This window comes from Macaca thibetana, chromosome 1, assembly GCF_024542745.1.
Source record: "Macaca thibetana thibetana isolate TM-01 chromosome 1, ASM2454274v1, whole genome shotgun sequence".
In the NCBI taxonomy this organism is placed as follows: Eukaryota; Metazoa; Chordata; class Mammalia; order Primates; family Cercopithecidae; genus Macaca; species Macaca thibetana.
This window is the reverse complement of record NC_065578.1, coordinates 120209057-120226668: the sequence shown is the minus strand read 5'-3', so window position 1 is coordinate 120226668 and position 17612 is coordinate 120209057. Positions and strand designations below refer to the sequence as shown.

The 17612-nt window shown below is 44.6% G+C and overlaps 1 protein-coding gene and 1 pseudogene across 2 annotated transcripts in view; both read left to right on the top strand.

Annotated features, from left to right (window-relative positions):
- The window catches only part of LOC126931509 (neuroblastoma breakpoint family member 3-like), an 833099-nt pseudogene that overhangs the window by 283168 nt on the left and 532319 nt on the right, over positions 1 to 17612 (top strand). The window lies entirely within an intron of this gene.
- RBM8A (RNA binding motif protein 8A) overlaps positions 1 to 17612 on the top strand; it is a 165504-nt gene that overhangs the window by 74517 nt on the left and 73375 nt on the right. The gene's annotated exons all lie outside the window — the stretch shown is intronic.

The following is a 17612-nucleotide window of genomic DNA, read 5'->3' as shown; positions in this document are numbered from 1 at the left end:
CAGTCACATGGCTAATAAATTATGGAACTTGCCTCCAGTCACACAGTTAACAAAGGCAGAGCCAGAAACTGAACCTATGCCATTTGGATCCAGAAACTTAATTTTTAATTACTATACTATATTGTCAAGGAAGCAGAGAGCTATTAAACATTCTAGTTGTGGAGCTGGTAAAGATTCTAAAAGGGGAGCTGTGGTGGTCGATGTCACCACAAAAGCGACTTTGAGGCTGGGCACAGTGGCTGACACCTGTAATCCCAGCTCTTTGGGAGGCCACGGTGGGTGGATCACTTGAGGCCAGGAGTTTGAGACCAGCCTGGGCAACACTGCAAAACCCCATCTCTACTAAAAATACAAGAAATTAGCCAGGCATGATAGCCCAAGTCTGTAATCCCATAATCCCAGCTACTCGAAAGGCAGAGGCATGAGAATCGAGAATTGCTTGAACCAGGGCCAGGAGGCGGAGGTTACAGTGAGCTGAGACCACGCCACTACACTCCAGCCTGGGCAACAGAGTGAGACTGTCAAAAAAAAACAAAAACAAAAACAAAAACAAACTACTCTCTTCTATTCTCTCCTCATATAAAGCCAAAAAGAGACAGTTGGAAAAGGAGGGAAAGCCCAAAGTTGAAGGAATCTAGTTTGTAGAAAAAAGACTAAGAAGAGATGCTGTTCTAGGTGAGGGTGCTCTAAAGTAACAATGCTGCTCTCAACAAAATTATAAAGGAGGTAACTTTTACATTTAATATCTTCCCCATTTCTGGTCTCATCCTCCCCACTCAGGTACTCCATAGCCGAGGGCCTGTCCTCCCTGCCCTAATCAAGTACTCACCATTATCTTCCACCTCTCCTCTCAGTCCCTGACACCTGACAATACTCCCCTGAACAAATATTATAGTAGGGCCCTTTGTATCTACTAATTCTGCATCCACAGATTCAACCAACCACGCATTGAAAGTATTTGGGAAGTGGCCGGGCACGGTGGCTCACACCTGTAATCCCAGCACTTTGGGAGGCTAAGGCAGGTGAATCACAAGGTCAGGAGTTTGAGACCAGCCTGACCAACATGGTGAAACCCCGTCTCTACTAAAAATACAAAAATTAGTTGGGCGTGGTGGCAGGCACCTGTAATCCCAGCTACGCAGGAGGCTGAGGCAGGAGAATCACTTGAAACTGGAAGGCGGAGGTTACAGTGAGCCGAAATCACGCCATTGCACTCCAGCCTAGGCTACAAAGCAAGACTCCGTCTCAAAAAAAAAAAAAAAAAAGAAAAGAAAATGTTTGGGGAAAAAAATAAATAACAACACAATAATAAAAAAATACAAATAAAAATACAGTAGTCACAAATTTTTTTTTTTTTTTGAGATGGAGTTTCGCTCTTGCTGCCCAAGCTGGAGTGCATTGGCATGATCTCAGCTCACTACAATCTCCACCTCCCAGGTTCAAGTGATTCTCCTGCGTCAGCCTCCCAAGTAGCTGGGATTACAGGCGCACGCCACCATGCCGGGCTAATTTTTTGTATTTTTAGTAGAAACGGGATTTCACCATGTTAGCCAGGCTGGTCTTGAACTCCTGACCTCAGGTGCTCCACCCGCCTCAGCCTCCCAAAGTGCTGGGATTACAGGCGTGAGCCACCGTGCCCGCCAACAACTTTTTACATTGTATTTACATTGTATTAGGCATTACAAGCAATCTAGAGAATATTTAAAGTATACTGGGCTGGGCGCAGTGTCTCATGCCTGTAATCCCAGCACTTTGGGAGGCTGAGGTGGGCAGATCTCTTGAGGCCAGGAGTTCGAGATCAGCCTAGCCAACATGGGGAAACCCTGTCTCTACTAGTAAAGTACAAAAATTATCTGGGTGTGGTGGCGCTTGCCTGTAGTCTCAGTTGCTTGGGAGGCTGAGGCAGGAGAATCACTTGAACCCAGGAGGCAGAGGTTGCAGTGAGACGAGAGTCAGCCAGTCCATTTCAGCATGGGCAACAGAGTGAGACTCTGTCTCCAAAAAAAAAAAAAAAAAAAAAAAAAAAAAAAACAAAAACGGTATACGGGAGAATGTGCATAGGTTATACGCAAATACTATACTATGCCATCTTATAGAAGGGACTTAAGCGTCCTCAGATTTTGGTATCTGCAGGGTTTGGGTGGTCCTAGAACCAATCCCCTTTGTATATCAAGGGACAATTTTGGCCAGTACTTACCAGACAAGGTGTCCTATCTGGTCTGCCATTTCAAATTTCTCCTGCAATTCTTTATCCTCTAGTCCCTCCTCTCCACCTCTTCTAAGGACCACAGCCATTATGTCATTCCCTCAAAGCACTGTCTCTATGCTTTCCAAAATAACCTTTAGCTAATGGAGAAAATAATGTGTTATAATGAAAAAAAAAATTGAGGGAAGAGACATATCCAGGGCTATCTCTTCACTTCACAGAAAATATAGGTATTTTAACTCAAGACATCCTTTTGAAGAACTACTGTTTGTATTGGTTCTCTTAAAAGAGTAACTTTATCCCTCAGGTGTGGGAATTCCAAGTAAATTTAGAAGAATTTCACAGCCAACTGGTAGGTGAAATTCTTTGATGACAACCGTCATGTAATACTCTTCCTTCGCCTAGGCTTAGAGCTAGCCTTATTACTTTTTTTTCTTTTTTCTTTTTTTCTTTTTTTTTTTTTGAGGCAAGTCTCGCTCTCTTGCCCAGGCTAGAGTGCAGAGGCGTGATCTCGGCTCACTGCAGTCTCCACCTCCTAGATTCAAGTGATTCTCCTGCCTCAGCTTCCCGAGTAGCTGGGGTTACAGGTGCCCGCCACCATGACTGGCTAAGTTTTGTATTTTCAGTAGAGATGGGGTTTCACCATGTTGGCCAGGCTGGTCTCAAACTCCTGGCCTCAAGTGATCTGCCTGCCTCAGCCTCCCAAAGTGCTAGGATTATAGGTGTGAGCCACCACGCCCAGCCCAACTAGCCCTATTATTAATGGAGCATTTTTAAATAGGTAGCTCAAAATAAGCATATGAAAAGATGCTCAACATCATTAGTCATTGGGGAAATACAAATCAAATCAAAGCAACAGTGAAAAAATACTACATACCCACTAGAATGGTTAAAATGAAAAAGACTGTTAAATGAAATACAAAATGTTGGGAAAATGTGGAGCTTTCATGTGCTGTTGGTGGGAATGTAAAATGGTACAACTACTTTGTAAAACAGTTTGGCAGTTCGTTGAAAGTGTGGCCGGGCACAGTGGCTCACATCTGTGATCCCAGCACTTTGGGAGGCCGAGATGGGTGGATCACGAGGTCAGGAGATCGAGACCATCCTGGCTAACATGGTGAAACCCCATCTCTACTAAAAATACAAAAAATTAGCCGGGTGTGGTGGTGGGCGCCTGTAGTCCTAGCTACTCGGCAGGCTGAGGCAGGAAGGAGACTGGCATGAACCCAGGAGGTGGAGCTTGCAGTGAGCCGAGATTGCGCCACTGCACTCCAGCCTGGGCCACAGAGCAAGACTCCGCCTCAAAAAAAAAAAAAAAAAAAAGGTAAGTATATACTTACCATACAAACTAGACATTCCAAACTTAGGTACTGACCCAAGAGAAATGATAACATGTGCTACACAAAAACGTATATACAAATGCTTCTAACAGTTTTATCTGCAATAAGCAAAAACTGGAAACAACTCAGTGTTGAAATGGTGAATGGATACACCAATTGTAGTAAATTCACAGAACTGAATACTACACAGCAATAAAATGAAATCAATTCCTGATACACACAACATGGATAAATCTCAAAGTAATAATGCAAGTGAAAAAAGCTGTTGCCCTGCAAAAAAAAGAGTACATACCATCTGCTTCCATTCATATCCAATTATTAAAAATTTTCAGCAGATCATGGACTGTAAAAAAAAATATATAAAATGTTAGCAAACATATAGTGAGAAAAGGTGATCAATGGTTGCTTAAGGAATGGGCAGAGTGAAGGAGGGATGGCTTACAAAGGGGCATGAAGTCGGCCAGGTATGGTGGCTCACACTTGTAATCCCAGCATTTTGGGAGGCTTAGCAGGGTGAATAACTTGAAGCCAGAGGTTTGAGACCAGCCTGGCCAACAGGGCAGAACTCTGTCTCTAATAAAAAGCCCTGTCTCTACTAAAAACCCTGTCTCCACTAAAATGCCCTGTCTCTACTGAGTGTGGTAGCACAAGCCTGAAATCCCAGTTACTCAGGAGGCTGAGGCGTGAGCATCACTTGAACCCAGGAGCTGGAGGTTGCAGAAAGCCGAGATCATGCCACTGCGCTCCAGCCTACGCAACAGAGCAAGACTCTGTCTCAAAACAACCCAAAGGGGCATAAGGAAACTCATGGGGATGATAGACATGTTCATTGCTTTGTTTGTGGCAGTGGTTTCATGGAGAGATATATATATGTGTGTGTGTGTGTGTATATATATACCTATATACGTATATATACCTGTATATGTCAAAACAGATGAAATGATACACCTTGAATATGTACAATTTATCATACATCAAGGATACTTCAATAAAGCTGTAGATTTCTTTTTTTAATGGGTAGCACATCTTTCTCTTTTTTCTTGGTGGATCAGACAAAAGGCTTAGAATGACCATAGCATGACAAGGAAGATTACAACAGAGACTTTCCTTCTTCTAGGAAACATACAAAAGAAGAGGGTGACAGAACAAAGGAAAGAGCATATTTAGTGATTTTATATTCTCCACTACTCCTATGACAAGGACCACATTCCTTCCTTCAGAATGTCATTCTCAAAGTCAGAGACCACAGAAAGGAGGTTTTCCAATTTAAGAACATCAACTCTGTAAATCATAATTCTGTCTTTCCACTTCACCAAGAGTCAGCAGGTGGTGCTAGTGACTAAAAAGTGACTTGGCAGACAAGAGGCAAGTTTCCAGGAAAAGAAAAATTACTGTCTAAGATTATCTGATATGTTGACCATTTGAGAGAAAATATTAATAGGCATTTGCCAGAATTGACATTTAGGAAATAAATTGAAGATAGGAACATAGTAAACAAAGTAAAATTTTAAATAAATTATAATTGAACAATAAACAAAGGATTGTTCAAGACATGCATCAATATATACTACTTGGCTCCTTGATGGGTATCATTTACACAGTAATACTAATGTAAACACTGACTACTGATTCAGCCAGAATTATGCTATAACTTTCTATTGGGAGAATGAGGTAAGAGGAAAGGAAAGGTGGGAATATAGCATGATGTAAGAGTTAAAATTTCAATTACTATAACCATAAGAGAGTAGATATGTCTAATATTTATTTTGTTTCCTTTTTTTTTTTTGAGATGGAGTCTCTCACTGTTGCCCAGGCTGGCGTGCAGTGGCACAATCTCAGCTCACTGCAACCTCCGCATCCCGGGTTCAAGCGATTCTCCTGTCTCAGCCTCCCGAGTAGCTGTGACTACAGGCATGCACCACCAGGCCTGTCTACTTTTTATATTTTTGATAGAGATGGGTTTCACCATGTTGGTCAGGCTGGTCTCAAACTCCTGACCTCAAGAGATCCACCCACCTCAGCCTCTCAAAATATATATATAATGTTAGCAAATATATAGTGAGAAAAGGAGATCAATGGTTGCTTAAGGGATGGGCAGAGAGAAGGAGGAATGGCTTACAAAGGGGCATGAAGTAGGCTCTGTTGTTCTCACTCTGTCGCCAGACTGGAGTGCAGTGGCCCAATCTCGGCTCACCCTATCCTCCACCTTTCAGGTTCAAGCAATTTTCATGCCTCAGCCTCCCAAGTAGTTGGGATTACAGGCGTGAGCCACCACACCGAGCCTAGGTGTATTTTTATATTTTCAACACCCAGTCTGGCACATGATTTGTAAATGTTTTTAAAAAGGAAACTAGGCCAGGCCAGGTAGGTGGTTTATGCCTGTAATCCCAGCACTTTGGGAGGCCAAGACTGGTGGATCACCTGAGGCCAGGAGTTCGAGACCAGCCTGGCCAACATGGTAAACCCCATCTCCACTAAAAATACAAAAATTAGCCCAGCATGGTGGTGTGGCCTGTAGCCCCAGCTATTTGGGAGGCTGAGGCAGGAGAATCACTTGAACCCAGGAGGTGGAGGTTGCAGTGAGCTGAGATTGCGCCACTGCCACTCCAGCCTGGGTAACAGAGCGAGACTCTCTCTCTCAAAAAAAAAAAAAAAAAAAAGAAAGAAAAAGAAATATGAAGTGCATACCAGACGAAAAAGCTGAAAGAGGGGCAGGGTGCGGTGGCTCGTGCCTATAATCCTAGGCATGGATTTAAGAGGCCTAGGTAGGTGGATCCCTTGAGCCCAGGAGTTCGAGACCAGCCTGGGCAACATAGCAAAACCCTGTCTCTACAAAATATATAAAAATTAGCTGGGCGTGGTGGTGTGTGACTGTAGTCCCAGATACTTGGGAGGCTAAGGCAGGAGGATCACCTGAGCTCAGAGAGTCAAGGCTGCAGTAAGCCATGATCATGCCACTGCACTCTGGCCTGGGTAACAGAGTGAGATCCTGTTTAAAAAAAAAAGCGGGGGCAGGGGCCAGGTGCAGTGGTTCATTCTTATAATCCCAGCACTTTGAGAGGCCAAGTGGGGGCAGATCACTTGGGTCAGGAGTTCGAGACCAGCTGGCCAACATGGTGAAACCTCGTCTGTACTAAAAATACAAAAATTAGCCAGATGTGGTGGTGTGGGCCTGTAATCCCAGCTATTCGGGTGGCTGAGGTAGGAGAATTGCTTGAAGCTAGGAGGTGGAGGTTGCAGTGAGCCAAGATCGTACCACTGTTCTCCAGCCTGGGGCTGAGATTGCCCCACTGCACTCCAGCCTGGGTGACAGAGTGAGATCCTGTCTCAAAAAAAAAAAGAAAAAGAAAGAAAAGGGGGCTTGGGCTTGAGGGCTGCTGGTTTTTGTAAAATCATTTAATATCATGTGATTTCTAACTACACGATGTTACATTACATTGATTAAAAAGAGGAGCATTTGGCTGGGCGCAGTGGCTCATGCCTGTAATCCTAGCACTTTGGGAGGCTGAGGTGGGAGGATCACCTGAGGTCAGGAGTTCGAGATCTGCCCAGCCAACATGGTAAAACTCCGTCTCTACTAAAAATTCAAAAATTGGGTCTGGGTGTAGTGGCTCACGCCTGTAATCCCAGCACTTTGGGAGGCTGAAGCGGGTGGATCACGAGGTCAGGAGATCGAGACCATCCTGGCTAACATGGTGAAACCCCGTCTCTACTAAAAATATAAAAAATTAGCCGGTCATGGTGGCGGGTGCCTATAGTCCCAGCTACTCGGGAGGCTGAGGCAGGAGAATGGCGTGAACCTGGGAGGCGGAGCTTGCAGTGAGCCGAGATCATGCCACTGCACTCCAGCCTGGGCAAGAAAGCAAGACTCTGTCTCAAAAAAAAAGAAAAGGCCGGGCGCGGTGGCTCATGCCTGTAATCCCAGCACTTTGGGAGGCCGAGGTGGGCGGATCACAAGGTCAGGAGATCGAGACCACGGTGAAACCCCGTCTCTACTAAAAATACAAAAAAAATGAGCCGGGCGCAGTGGCGGGCGCCTGCAGTCCCAGCTACTCGGGAGGCTGGGGCAGGAGAATGGCGTGAACCCAGGAGGCGGAGCTTGCAGTGAGCCAGGATCGCGCCACTGCACTCCAGCTTGGGCGACAGAGCAAGACTCCGTCTCAAAAAAAAAAAAAAAAAAAAAAGAAAAAAAAATACAACAATTAGCGTGGTGGTGCATGCCTGTAATCCCAGCTACTTGGGAGACTGAGGCAGGAGAATTGCTTGAACCCAGGAGTCCGAAGTTGCAATGAGCTGAGATTGTGCCACTGCAGTCCAGTCTGGCAACAGAGTGAGACTCCCTCTCAAAAGAAAACCCAAAAACCAAAAAAAAGGAGTATTTCTGGGCAGGTGCAGTGGCTCACACCTGTAATCCCAGCATTTTGGGAGGCCAAGGCGGGTGGATCACTTGAGGTCTGGAGTTTGAGACCAGCCATGGACATGGCGAAACCCTGACTCCACTAAAAACACAAAAATTAGCCAGGCATGGTGGCTGGCGCCTATAATCCCAGCTACTTGAGAAACTAAAGCAGGAGAAGCACTTGAACTGGGGAGGCAGAGGTTGTAGTGAGCCAAGATCGTGCCACTGCACTCCAGCCTGGACAACAATGAGACTTCATCTCCCACTCTCAAAAAAAAAAAAAAAAAAAAAAAAAAAGGAGCATTTCCACCTTGGCCTGAGCTTTTTCTCCTTAACTTTGTGGCCATCTCAACCACTTCTCAGATCAACCAAACACTTCCCTCCCTACTATACTCCACCCTATGTACTTCATGGCAAGTTCCTTTCCACATTTCTTCTCAAGGAGACAGAGATAATAGCCATAGCCCAGTAATTATAGTTATCAAAATCAGTGCCAGGAAACCATAACGGCACTAAGGAAAGGAAAGAAGACATAAAACTAGGAAATAAAAGGCCTTCCTCAATTTTTCTGTATACTCCCAAACCAAATTACTAATCATTTTTCCAACAATTAACAGAAGAAATAAGTTACATACGTTTCCTGAGATAAAAGTTATATAAATGGAGGGTGGGCTTTGAGAAACTGAAAAAGAAAAACCAGGAAGGATAACTAGATTCTACCTCCAATACAGGGCTATTTTGGAATCATTCTTTGCTATTGGTTCAAAGAACCTTTTTTTTTTTTTTTTGAGACAGGTTCTCACTTCGTTACCCAGGCTGGAGTGCAGTGGCTCAATCTTAGCTCACTGCAGCCTTGACCTCCTAGGTTCAAGCAATCCTCCTGCCTCAGCCCCCTAAGTAGTTGAGACTACTGTGCTAGCCACCACTCCCATCTAATTTTTTGGGTTTTGTATTCTTTGTATAGATGGGGTTTCGCCATGTTGCCCAGGCCAGTCTCGAACTCCTGGGCTCAAGCAATCCACCTACCTTGGCCTCCCAAAATGCGAGGATTACAGGCATGAGCCACCACACCTGGCACAGAACCAATATTTTTAATATTAAGGGTTTCACATAGTCAGTCTTTGATACAACACTTCTACCTTTGAGAAACTAAGTGAAATTTTCAAAAAAGTAGGCTGGCTGGGAGCAGTGTCTCATGTCTGTAATCCCAGCACTTTGGGAGGCCAAGGTAGGAGGACTGCTTGAGCCCGGGAGTTTGACACCAGCCTGGGCAACATGGTGAGACCTCTGTCTCTACCAAAAAATTAAAAATTAGCTGGTTGTGGTGGCACGTGCCTGTAGTCCCAGCTACTTGGGAGGCTGAGGTGGGAGGATCACTTGAGCCCAGGAGGTTGGGGCTGCAGTGAGCTATGATCCCACTACTGCACTCCAGCCTGGGTGACAGAGCAAGACCCTATCTCAATAAAAGAATTAAAAATAAATTAAAGGCCAGGTGCCGTGGCCCATACGTGTAATCCCAGTACTTTGGGAGGCCGAGGTGGGTGGATTGCTTCAGCTCAAGAATTCAAGACCAGCCTGGGCAATATAGCAAAACCCCTTCTCTACAAAAAATACAAAAAAATTAGCCGGGAGTGGTGGTGTGTGCTTGTGGTCCCAGCTACTCAGGAGGCTAAGTTGGAAGGACTGCTTGAACCCAGGAGGTCGAGGCTGCAGTGAGCTGAAATTGCACCACTGCACTCCAGCCTGGGTGACAGAGTGAAATCTTGTCTCAAAAAATAAATAGATAAAAATTTAAAAACAAATTAATTAAAAATGAAAAATAAATGTAGAAATCAGAGAAAGTTTTACAAAGGAGATGACCTTTTTTTTTTTTTTTGAGACAGAGTCTCCTCAAGTGATTCTCCTGCCTCAGCCTCCCGAGTAGCTGGGATTACAGGCACCCGCCATCATGCCTGGCTAATTTTTGTATTTTCAGTTGAGATGAGGTTTCACCATGTTGGCCAGGTTGGTCTTGAACTCCTGACCTCAGGTTATCTGCCCACCTCGGCCTCCGAAAGTGCTGTGAGCCACCACACCTGGCCAAGATGATTTTTTTCTAAGGCTCAGGGACTCACTAGGAATTTTGTCCTTGCTGTGTGATCACAGGAGTCATCTGAGTTCTCTGAATCACAATATTCTCTTCTGCAAAATGTCTTTCTGCTTACCTGGTGAGAATAAAATGTTTGTGCAACTGTGTTATAATGCATAGATATAGATATAGATATATAGATAACAAAATATAATTAACAAAGAAAGTACTGACCGGGCACAGTGGCTCACGCTTGTAATCGAAGCATTTTGAGAGGCCAAAGCGGGTGGATCACCTGAGGTCGGGAGTTCAAGATCAGACTGACCAACATGGAGAAATTCTGTCTCTACTAAAAATACAAAATAAGCCAGGCGTGGTGGCACATGTCTGTAATCCCAGCTATTAGGGAGGCTGAGGCAGGAGAATCACTTGAACCTGGGAGGTGGAGGTTGCGGTGAGCCGAGATCGCCCCATTGCACTCCAGCCTGGGTGACAAGAGTGAAACTCTGTCTCAAAAAAAAAAAAAAAGTACTGACCTGGCACAGTGGCTCATGCCCATAATCCCAACATTTTGGAAGGTCAAGGTGGGAGGATCACTAGAGCCCAAGAGTTGGAGACCAGACTGGGCAACATGGCAAGACCCCTATCTCTACAAAAAACTTAAAATTAACTAGGCATGGTGATAGTCCCAGTTCCTCAGGAGGCTGAGGCCGGGGGTTGCTTGAGCCCAAGAGTCGGAGACTACAGTGAGCTGACAGCACGACAGCACTCCAGCCTGGGTAACAGAGAGAGGCCCATCTCTTTAAAAAATTAATTTATTTTTTCAAAAGGCATTGATGGATCTAGAAAAATAAATAAATGTTTTAAAATTTTTTCTTAGAAAAGAAAGTATTGTTAATTGTCAGTTTGGATAAAAAAACAGAAACTTGTTTTAATGTATAATTTCTTTCCCTCAGTCATGAACACCACATTTCCTTCATCTGTTCCTTCTCATGATCAAGAATCATCTTTGCCACTCAGGGGAGTGATCTGGGCTGCTTCCGCTCTCAGAAAAGCTTTTACTTGTTTGAGACAATTCTTGGACTAAGAATTGACAGTATATTAAGCTGCCCACTAGGTGGCAGAGCTGAGTCAACTGTATTTCTGAATTGTGTAAGAAATAATTTCTCAGAAAAGGGGAAGTTGGGTTGAGTACACAATGTCCCGTCTCCCTCATACTTATAAACACCAACGCAGTCCAATTTTCTTCTCACAGAAAAACAAACCATCACCTCTCGCCTCCTTACCGTCCCTGCTCTGATACATACTTGGGCCATAGGCTTTGAGGAGGGACAAATATGATACAGTTTAGCATAAGAAATTGAAGTTGAGGTGTCAAGTCTAACAGTAATAAGAAATAATACTAGGATCTGAATTAGTGGTATATTCTATCCAGAGACATAACCCAATCTATCAATTCAATCAATCTATCTCTATATGTGTGTGTGTGTGTGTCTGTGTGTGTGTATATATATACATATTTTTTCTTTTTTATGACATGGTGATTCAAGCCATCCTCCCACCTCAGCCTTCCGAGGAGCTGGAACTACAGGCGTGCACCATCACACACAGCTAACTTTTTTTATTTTTAGTAGAGACAGGGTTTCCCCATGTTGCCCAGGCTGGTCTTGAACTTGTGAGCTCAAGTGATCCGCCTGCCTCAGCCTCCCAAAATGCTGGGATTACAAGTGTCACTGTGCCTGGCCTCAATTTATATTTAATAATATATTTATTCTGTGAAATGTACTCTAGTAGATGCTAGGAAGAATACAAAGATTAAAAAGGGCATAGTTTCTATTCTCTAAGAATTAATTAGGAGAGAAAAGGCACTTTACATGTCAGTGCTATGTGAGAAATATAAATGTGCTATGGAGTATTCCAAAGCAAATGAAAAAATATTTGATTGTAAGGTAAAAGATGAGGGGATTGGCTGGGCGTGGTGGCTCATACCTATAATCCCAGCACTTTGAGACGCTGAGGCAGGTGGATCGCTTGAGCTCAGGAGTTCAAGACCAGCCTGGGCTACATGGTGAAACCCTGTCTCTACAAGTCTTTTGTTTTGTTTTGTTTTGTTTTCAAGTTAGCCAGGTGTGGTTGCATGCCCCTATAGCCCCACTCAGGAGGCTGAAGTGGGAGGATTGCTTGAACCTGGGAGATCAAGGCTACAGTGAGCCATGATAGCACCACTGTACTCCAGCCTGGGTAAAAGAGTGAGACCCTATCTAAAAAAAGAAAAAAAGTGAGGGGATTGAGGGGATTGGGAAGCAAGAAACGTTTTTGTTTTTGCTTTGTTGCTTTGAGATAGAGTCTTACCCTGTCACCCAGGCTGGAGTACAGCGGCATGATCTCAACTCACTGCAACCTCCACCTCCCGGGTTCAAGCAATTCTCCTGCCTCAGCCTCCCGAGTAGCTGGGATTACAGGCACCTGCCACCACGCCCGGCTATTTTTTGTATTTTCATTAGAGATGGGGTTTCACCGTGTTGGCCAGGCTGGTCTCAAACTCCTGACCTCAGGTGATCCACCCGCCTCAGTCTCTCAAAGTGCTGGGATTACAGGTGTGAGCCACCGTGCCCAGCCAAGAAAGGTTTAATAGAGGAAAAATTATTTGGCTGTCTACAGGAGACTGGGTAAAATTTCAAAAAGCAGAGATGGGGAAGGACAGGCATTCCAGGTATAAGGAAAAATGTAAGCAAAGACGTAAAGACAGAGAAGGATATATTAAGGGAACACTGAGTACTCAGTTTTGGCTGAAGTATAGGGTACATATATGAGGAAATAGTGGGAAATGAATGAGAAAATTTGGTTGAGGACATTTCATGAAGGTTTTAAATGCCAGGTTGAAGCATTTAAATGTGATTCAGTAAGCAATACATTTTGCAGTATTTTTTTTTTTTTTTTTTTTGAGACAGAGTCTTGCTCTGTCACCCAGGCTGGAGCGCAGTGGCCGGATCTCAGCTCACTGCAAGCTCCGCCTCCCGGGTTTACGCCATTCTCCTGCCTCAGCCTCCCGAGTAGCTGGGACTACAGGCGCCCGCCACCTCGCCCGGCTAGTTTTTTGTATTTTTTAGTAGAGACGGGGTTTCACCAGGTTAGCCAGGATGGTCTCGATCTCCTGACCTTGTGATCCGCCCGTCTCCGCCTCCCAAAGTGCTGGGATTACAGGCTTGAGCCACCATGCCCGGCCCACATTTTGCAGTATTATAGGAACACACAGGAACTCAATTTTGTGAGATTAATCTAGTGATGTTCTATAGATTACAGCAGGAAAATTAGTTAAAAGCTATTAATCTAGGCAAAAGTAACAAAAACATGAACCAGAATGGTGGCAGTAGAATAAGAAACAGGAGATAGGTGCTAGAAACACTAGAAAGACGGTTCTATAGAATTCAGCAGTTGACTGGACGTGGGGCATGCCAGAGAGGAAGGAATTAAAGGCAATCCCTAGATTTTAAGCCTTTATAACTAGGGGAATGTATAATGGTTCTATTAAAACAAACAAGGGGGCTGGGTGCAGTGGCTCATACCTATGATACTAGCACTTTGAGAGGCCAAGGTGGAATGATCCGTTGAGCCCAGGAGTTTGAGACCAGCCTGGGTAACAAAATGAGATCCCATCTGTACCAAAAATGAAAGCATTAGCTGGGAATGGTGGCCATGCCTGTGGTCCTAGCTACTTGGGAGGCTGAGGGAGGAGGATCCTGTGAGCGTGGGAGTTCAAGGTTGCAGTACGCTATGATCCCACCACTGCACTTCAACCTGTGTGACACAGCAAGAACTCGTCTCAAAAAGAAAGAAAGAAGTGGGGGAGGGGGGAAAAAAGGCAAAGAAATGGGTTTGAGGACCAAGGAAAGATCATGAATTCATTGTTAGACAAGCTGAATTTGAGATACCAGCTATAACTTTGGAGACAGGCTAAAAGTATAGCATAGATTTAAAGTAATTTACACAGAGTGATGTACAGATAGTCAAACTGAAAAGTGAAACTTCAAGAAAGAAAAGGAGAAGGCCAAGGACAAGCCCTTAAGAAGAATTTTTAGGGAGTAGAAAAAAAAGAATTGTTAGCAAAGGAGAAAAGGATGAAGTCCAAAAGTCAAGGTAAGTGTTTAAAATTTTAAAAGATGGCAGTTTTCAAATTATATAGAAGTCAAAAGGAATAAAGCCTATAAAAAGTACTCTGATTGGCCGGGCGCAGTGGCTAATGCCTGTAATCCCAGCACTTTGGGAGGCCAAGGCAGGTGGATCACCTGAGGTCAGGAGTTCCAGACCAGCCTGGCCAGCATGGTGAAACCCTGTCTCTACTGAAAACACAAAAATTAGCCGGACGTGGTGGCACATGCCTGTAATCCCACCTACTCAGAAAGCTGAGGCAGGAGAATTGCTTGAACCCAGGAGGCGGGAGTTGCAGTGAGCTGAGATCGCGCCATTGCACTCCAGACTGGGCAACAGAGCGAGACCCTGTCTCAAACAAAACAAAACAAAACAAACCCTACGTTGATTTTGCCAGGCACGGTGGCTCATGCCTGTAATCCCAGCACTTTGGGAGGTCGAGACAGGTGGATCACTTGAGGTAAGGAGCTTGAGAGAAGCCTGACCAACATGGCGAAACCTGGTCTCTACTAAAAATCAAAAATTAGCTTGGCATGATGGCACACCTCTGTAATCCCAGCTACTTGGGAGGCTGAGGCAGGAGAATTGCATGAACCCAGGAGGCAGAGGTTGCAGTGAGCCAAGATCGCACCAATGCACTCCAACCTAGGTGACAAAGCAAGACTCCATTTCAAAAAAACAAAAAGGAAAAGAAAATAAAAACTACTCTAATTTCCTCTGGAGACCTTGAAGGAAATCGTTTCAGAGAGACCAGAAGGCAGACTACAAAGGGACAAGTTCAGTCCACAGAGAAAGCTGATACAGGTTATTCTCTTAAGAAATTTGACAGTAAAAGAATACCGCCTGGGCACGGCGGCTCACGCCTGTAATCTCAACACTTTGGGAGGCCGAGGTGAGTGGATCACTTAAGGTCAGGAGTTTGAGACTAGCCTGGCCAACATGGTGAAACCCCATCTCTACTAAAAATACAAAAATTAGTCGGGCTTGATGGCAGGTGTCTGTAATCCCAGCTACTTGGGAGGCTGAGGCAGAAGAATCGCTTGAACCAGGGAGGCGGAGGTTGCAGTGAACTGAGATCAAGCCACTGTACTCCAGCCTGGGTGACAGAGTGAGACTGCCTCCAAAAAAAAAACAAGAATACTGTAACAGCATGAGAAGGGGAATAAGATATTTTTATCATGTATAAAGGCAACTTTAAGAACTATGGCCCAGCACAGTGACTCATGCCTGTAATTCCAGCACTTTGGGAGGCCAAGGTGGGTGGATCATTTGAGATCAAGAGTTCAAGACCAGCCTGGCCAACACCTGTAATCCCAACTACTCTGGAGGCAGAGGAGAATCGTTTGAACCTGGGAGGCAGAGGTTGCAGTGAGCCAAGATCGTGTCATTGCACTCCACCCTGAGTGACAGAGTGAGACTCTATATAAAAAATAAATAAATAAAGCCGGGCATGGTGGCTCAAACCTGTTATTCCAGCATTTTGAGAGGCCAAGGCGGGTGGATCACCTGAGGTCAGAAGTTCAAGACCAGCCTGGCCAAAAGGGTGAAACCCTGCCTCTACTAAAAATACAAAAAAATTAGCTGGACATGGTGGTGGGTGCCTATAATCCCAGCTACTAGGGAGGCTGAGACAGGAGAATCACTTGAACCTGGGAGGCGGAGGTTGCAGCAAGCCAAGATTGCGCCACTGCACTACAGCCTGGGTGACAAAGTAAGACCTTGTCTCAAAAGTAAATAGATAAATAAATGAAGCTAATTACAAAAAAAAAAAGAAAGAAAGAAAAGAAAAAGAAGAACTACCTTTAGGAAGTTACTATAAGGGCCTTCAGAAAGAAAAAAAAATTTTTTTTTTTTTTGGGACGGAGTGTTGCTCTTATTGCCCAGGCTGGAGTACAATCTTGGCTCACCGCAACCTCCACCTCCCAGGTTCAAGCAATTCTCCTGCCTCAGCCTCCCGAGTAACTGGGACTACAGGCATGCACCACCACACCCAGCTATTTTTTTATTATTAGTAGAGACGGGGTTTCTCCTTGCTGGTCAGGCTGGGCTCGAACTCCTGACCTCAGTTGATCCACCTGACTCAGCCTCCCAAAGTGCTGGGATTACAGGCATGAGCCACCGGGGCACCCAGCCAAAAATAACTATCTTAAATGAGACTACAATACTTCCGAACAACTTAATTCAGCCCCTCTCCCCGTCTTGCCATGACATTGGACAATACTGAGATCTCTGTCCTTTGCTTATCATGGTAGAAAAATTGATCTCAGTAAACATGAAATGTGGGCTTTCAGATGAGATATTTTTAAAAGTTAAAACTAAATTAAAAAACAAGATTGGACATGGTGGCTCATATCTATAATTCCAGCACTTTGGGAGGCCAAGGTGGGTGAATCACTTGAGCCCAGAAGTTCCAGACCAGCCCAGGCAACATGGCAAGACTCCATCTCTACCAAAATATACAAAAATTATCCCAGCATGTGCCTGTAGTCCCAGTTACTCAGGAGGCCAAGGTAGAAGAATCACCTCAGCCCTGGAGGTTGAGGTTATAGTGAGACATGGTCATGTCACTATACTCCAGCCTGGTGACAGAGCAAGATCCTTTTTCAAAAAAAAAAAAAAAAAAATTAGCTGGGTATGGTGTATGTTCCTAGTGGTTCCCACAACTGAGCTATGCTTGTGCCACTGTACTGTAGTCTGGGCAACAACAAAATAAACTAATAGATAATAAAGAGAATCCTGGGTTTGGAGAGTGGCTCCACCAGATACTAGCTTAGGTCCCAGGTCAAGTCACCAAAATAAGAACTGGTTTAAAAAAAAATAAAAGACTGCTAGAGTCCCCTTTAACTCTAAAATTCTCTGAGTCTTGCCCTGAAACCTTTATAAGACTGTTGTGAGAATCAAACAAGATACTGTGCATCAAGGCCGGGCGCGGTGGCTCAAGCCTGTAATCCCAGCACTTTGGGAGGCCGAGACGGGTGGATCACGAGGTCAGGAGATCGAGACCATCCTGGCTAACACGGTGAAACTCCGTCTCTACTAAAAAATACAAAAAACTAGCCGGGCGCGGTGGCGGCGCCTGTAGTCCCAGCTACTCGGGAGGCTGAGGCAGGAGAATGGCGTGAACCCGGGAGGCAGAGCTTGCAGTGAGCTGAGATCCGGCCACTGCACTCCAGCCTGGGCGGCAGAGCGAGACTCCGTCTCAAAAAAAAAAAAAAAAAAAAAAAAAAAAAAAAAAAAAAAAAAAAAAAGATACTGTGCATCAAAGCACTGAGAGCCAAGACAACACATTAGAGTACATACTTTTAGACAGACTCGGGTTTAAGATCTTGCTCTACTTACAAAATCTGTGACCTCAGGCAAATTACTTCACTTCTGAGCCTGACTGAACCAACACTGAGTCACAAGGTTATTCAGAGAATTAAATGAAACAATCTAATCTCAAATACTTTC